The sequence below is a fragment of the Ricinus communis genome, chromosome 1, assembly GCF_019578655.1.
Source record: "Ricinus communis isolate WT05 ecotype wild-type chromosome 1, ASM1957865v1, whole genome shotgun sequence".
In the NCBI taxonomy this organism is placed as follows: domain Eukaryota; kingdom Viridiplantae; phylum Streptophyta; class Magnoliopsida; order Malpighiales; family Euphorbiaceae; genus Ricinus; species Ricinus communis.
In genome coordinates this window covers 25,484,861-25,490,590 of record NC_063256.1, presented here as the reverse complement: position 1 = coordinate 25,490,590, position 5,730 = coordinate 25,484,861, and the positions used below count along the sequence as shown (strand labels likewise).

The 5,730-nt window shown below is 38.6% G+C and overlaps 1 non-coding gene across 1 annotated transcript; it reads left to right on the top strand.

Annotated features, from left to right (window-relative positions):
* The first annotated feature begins 3,759 nt into the window (after nucleotides 1-3,759).
* On the top strand, nucleotides 3,760-3,866 carry LOC112535643. The gene has a single exon (XR_003079726.1). It is a non-coding gene; the product is annotated as a small nucleolar RNA R71 (small nucleolar RNA).
* The last annotated feature ends 1,864 nt before the right edge of the window (nucleotides 3,867-5,730 follow it).

The following is a 5,730-nucleotide window of genomic DNA, read 5'->3' as shown; positions in this document are numbered from 1 at the left end:
AAATCCCCAAATCACTAAATCCTTAAGAGAGAGAACAAACTTAATAAAGTTGCTAAAGTTAAAATGATAAACCATCTAAATTGAGAAATTGAGAACCATGCCTCACAAGATGTCACTCAAAACACACAAGTGTATATAGGTGAAAGAAGATCGCCAAGCTCTCAATGCAAAAATATAGAAAAAGTGCTTACCATAGGCTTGCTTATAGATCCAATCTCCACTACTACGAAATAATCAATAATCATGATCAAAGGGTCTTAAGCCAGGTTGTAATGGGGTTAAGGTAGGGTACGTATAAATATGGAAAGTAGGCTACAAGTTGCTGGAAGTTAAGCAAGTAATGCAAGAAAGTAATGAAGGATCAAGTGTTGTACCAAAATGAACACTAAGTTGCTCTAAAAATAAGATGATGCTCAAAATGAACTAAATTAATACTCTTTTTTTTATTGAATATATATATACTATGTATATATATTACAACAGCTTATGTAGGGATTGTTGGTTATTGACACATACAATAAGACTGAATATCAATTTTTTTTTTTAATTGAAGGGAGCATCTATGAAAAATCTAGCAACTTAGTGAAATATATGATTGCAGATTGATCCAAAATAAAATGCAGCATAAACTTACATAATTTCCAGCAACAATGGTAGAAAGAATGGTCAAATGAATAGAAGTGATAAAATGAGTGTCACTGTTATTATTATCACGAAAGGAAAGGCTAAGGCTCAAAATTGGTTCACTAAGGGAAAAATAGGGTTAGGCTTTTTGGCCAAATTGTGTAAATCCTAAGTGCCCAAATCATCTCACGATTATTGACAAATCATGTAATCTCAAAAGATATCGTAAAGCAAGTTCTAGAAACAGAGATTCTGTACAATGCTCACTAATGAAAGAAAAGGAAGCATAAAAATAGTGATGCACCAATTGGCTCAAAATCTCACCATTTGAGTGGGTTAAAATTGCATAAATTCTCAAACCAAAGTTTAAACAGTCAATCACAATAATAAGCAACAATATTAACAGTGTTCTATATCTAAGATAAAGTAAAATGGAAGAATTTAAGGAAAATACCAGTTTTACCTCGGATTGTAATTAAGAGATTCGTTCATTGCCTTCTTCCAACAAGGTTCGATAAAAGCTATAAGGGAATCCATTCAAAGGAGAAAATCATTAACTACTCGATTAAAACAAAACTCAAGATAAGGACAGTAATAATGAATGGACTCAATCAATAAGGGATATTAAAACAAGATAAAAACAGCAAAGATAAAATTGGTACCTGCACAAATCTACGGTACCTACCCCACACTTGTGAAAAACACTGTCCTCAGTGTGAACAAGGTAGACACTCCAAAATAAAAGGAATAAAATACGTAAAATGAAGCTAATTATGGGAGTCCATAAAAGAAATTAGAAAACTAAAAGAAAAACAAGACGACAAAAAGAGATAAAAACTAGAAAGTCTACTAGATATTGCCCTTGATGTGTACTTTAACACTTCAAAATATGTTAGTCCTCAAAATTACGTACGAGCATCAAGTAGGCTAACTCCTGCAAAATTCAAGAATAAACACATTCCAAGCAAAATCTAGTAAAAGGTTCAATAAGATAGCATCTCCTCAAAATCAAACTTACTAAAAACAGACTGAAATATCTAACTGCAAATGACTACATAAAATAAAATAAAAAATGTCCAAAAATTCAGAAAGCAAAAATAGATTCGGGAATACCTCCCGAAGGCGCTTCTTTTTGTTTGAGTCGTCTAGCTGGACTTTGGATCAGCATTCCTGCATCGCGGGCAAATTAAGAAGGTAGGCTCAATGTAAGTTGGGGCTCGAGGCATATAAGTGCAATGAAAAGGTCCGATGTGTGCAGTAGATGACCAAGGAGGTGCTCTCTAGACCGATTTGGGATGTCCATTCATCCACTCCGAATTCCGGCTAAGTGACCTATCAAAAACAAACTTGCAACTACCCTTCTCGGGTCTATCACAGCACAAAGTCTCATATTGATACAAGTTATTTTTTTTTCAGATGAATAACACATACTAGTAAGGGAGAAAACATGTATAGCATCATCCATTTGTACATCTTGTGGTTGTGTATTACATGCAAGATCAATTCCATCAATACAACAAATGGCATGAACATGGTCGGTGGAAGAACTATCAAATGAGGGTAAACTAAAAGTGACATACCGGTCTCCCTACATTAAGTTCTAACTTCCCTTCAAATATGTCTATTTTAGCTCTAGCTGTGGCAAGGAAAGGTCTCCCCAAAATTAATGGTACACCATGCTCATTGTCCATATCCAAAACCACAAAGTCCACAAGAAATATGAACTTATCTACCTTAACTAGCACATTTTCCACAATTCCCCTAGGAAGCTTAACGAATCTGGTCACTAATTGAATGCACATCCTAGTGGATTTTGCCTCCCCCAAACCTAGCTTATTGAACAAACTAGTGGGCATGACATTTATGCTAGCCCCCAAATCAGCTAATGCATCATCAACACATAATTTACCTAAAGTGTAGGGAATAGTGAAACTCCTTGGATCTTGACGTTTCTCTGGCAACTTGCTCTGAAACACCGTTGAGCACTCCTCATTAAGCTGAACATAGGCGACCTCCTCCAACTTCCTTTTTCTGCTAAGTATGTCCTTTAAGAACTTAGCATACTTTGGCATCTGCTCCAATGCATCAATAAAAGGCAAGTCAATATACAGTTGTCTAAAAATATCTAAAAACTTACTGAACTGCTCTTTCGCCTCTGCTTGTTTAGCTCTAGCAGGATAAGGAATCTTAGGTTGATATTCCCTGACTGGAATTGATTTCACCTTTTGTCCCTCAGGTTCCCTAACCTTATTGCTTGCCTTAACTTGCACATCAATAGTGGCGTCATAAAAACAGGGCTTAGAAGGAGGCTGAAACTAACTTACGAACGCAAAGTGATGGCGTTCACGTGCTCCCCGTTAGACTCGGTGGTGCTCTGGGAGCGCTCCCTCCGCCTCTCGGACAACATCTTAGAGATTTGGCCAATATGGGTCTCCAAGTTCGAATCGAGGCCCTGCTGGTTCCTAAGTGACTATCGGTTCTTTGGAACCTCATCTCCGTAGACGTCACAAACTTCATCATAAGCTCCCTAAATTTGACTTCTTTTCCGGTAGAGGGAGGAGCTTGTGCAGCCCGAATGAATGTCACGGATCTTTGCCGATGAAGTCTCTGAAACCAGTGGACCCCCGAGCGTTATTGTTCCTCCAATCAAGTTGGGATGATTCGCGCCACCCGTGGTTGTATGTATTCTTTGTAAGGATCGCTCACGCCTTGGGGCATTCCCCATATAATCAACCCGCCAACATCGGAAGACATAGCGAATTAGATGGACAAGTAGTAGAGGATGAAGCAAATATACCTCCGCGGTTACCGCTCAGAATGCGGGCCACCACAAAACTTCGCAGCCCAATGTTCACGCATGAACTCAAGATCCGGAGTTGGTCGATCTTCTTGGCTAGAAGCTCCACTTGAGCTGCCAAGGCTGCTGTAGAGTCCACTTGGTTGACCACTCCCTGTCTTCCTGGTCGGCTCCTAGAGGATTGCCACTGATAGTTGTTCATGGCAATTGCCTCTATCAAGTTCTGAGCCTGCTCGGGCGTCTTATTGTTTAGCGCCCCACCTGCTGCAGCATCCACCATCTGCCTCGTTGCAAGGTTCAACCCGCTGTAGAAGGTCTGAACCTCCATCCACACTGGCAATCCGTGATGTGGGCAACATCTCAAAAGATCTTTAAATCTCTCTCATACATCGTACATGCTTTCATCATCAAACTGCATAAAAGAAGATATGTCATTTCTAAGTTTAGCAGTTTTAGCGGGAGGAAAATACTTATATAAAAATTTTTCAGCCAACGCCCTCTAGGTAGTAATTGTTTGTTGTGGAAGAGATTGCAGCCATCTCTTTGCTCTGTCCCTCAAGGAAAATGGAAACAATCTCAGTCGAATGGCATCATCAGTTGTTCCATTTATCTTGAATGTGTCACAAATCTCCAAAAAGTTAGAGATATGTGCATTGGGATCCTCGCTGGGCAATCCTCCAAATTGCACGCTTTGCTGGATCATCTGGATAACATTGGCGTTTATCTCAAAATTATTGGCCGCTACAGTAGGTCTGACTATACTCGTTTTCGTCCCATCTAAAGATGGTCGAGCAAACTCGTACATCGTCCTCTAATCGTCATTGGCCTAGGGGTCATGGTTTTCCATCGTGTCTAGTCTATCCACAGGTACCTCAACCTCAATCTCCTCCTCTTCTAATTGCAACCTCTTCCTTAAGAGTCTGAGGGATCGTTCTAGATCAGATAGAGGCTCTATAAGATTCGAGTTTAAGCTCCTGGTCATAAACTACCTAAAACCGAAAGTCCACACAACCACCAATCAACAAAAACAATATAATAATAAATAATAAATAATAAAAAAATAAAAAAAATAAATAATAAATAAAGAATAAATGAATAAACAAATAATGACTAAATTAACACAAAAACAATTCACTCTAGTTCACCATTACTGTGTCCCCGGCAACGGCGCCAAAAACATGATGGGCTATTTATGCAACCTACACCTAGGGCAGTGAACCTACCGATGCAGCCTAGCACTAGTGAGTATCAAGGTCGTATCCCTGGAGATCGGGTGAACCTAGAGTTACTACTGCTTGCTATGTTATCTAGTCTGAAATAGGGTGTGAAAGTTCTAACATACCAGCTAATGGTTATGAGTGCAATTAAGTAAATGAAGGACAACGAACAATCAAAAGACAATTGCAAAGAGAGAAACAAACCCAAAAGGGAGCCTAAGTGATGGAATTCTAAAGATGGATTTTATGGATTGCCGATCTTGCTTACCCGTGCCTAAATCCTGAATTGAATCCCGGTTCCTCTCTCGAGCTTACCGAATTCCTAAACCTGCACTAACCTAATAGAATCTCTTCCTATCGGATTACTACAGATTAGCATTAAGTATGATTTAAAACTATTAAGAGTTATTAATTCTTAATCCGGCGAGTAAATCAACCTTATCTCTAACTGTTAACTACGAGTCCTTACTATTCAATGTCCAGTTGTAACAAGCATTTCTCAATGTCAAGAAACAACCCAATAAACAATTAATTCAACGTCTCAAATTAACTGAATCAAACTTTTATTACTAAATAGCAAGAAGATTGCAAGAATGACAATTATAAAACTAACAATTAAGCATAATCCATCAACAAAGGTGAACCCCAATGGGTTCAAAAGATCTAGCTACTCATGTTCATGGTTAAAGCAATTAGGGAACAAAATAAGGAAAAGAAAATTAAAGGCATGTACACCCTTCTCTTTCAAGCTGAATGAAAAACCCTAAATTTGCAAATTCAAAATCTCAAACCCTAGTTGCCTCTTGAATGCTCCCAAAGTTTGTCTTGATCTTCAATTCGATGTTGGAACAAGTGAAATTCCTCCTTCAATTGATGAATTTGATCTCTCAAGGTCTACAATTGAGGTATAGGAAACAATTGATTAAGTGTGTGTCTTGGAATTAAGTCCAAAATTCGTCCCTTCTCCAAAAGAACTCAAAATTACCTATATAGTTGATTCAGCAGGGCCGGAGTCTAGGCGGTGATGATTGACCACGAGTCCAGTCCAGTCGTGATGATTCAAGATGGCCGAGTCCGTGCAAGATCAATCTA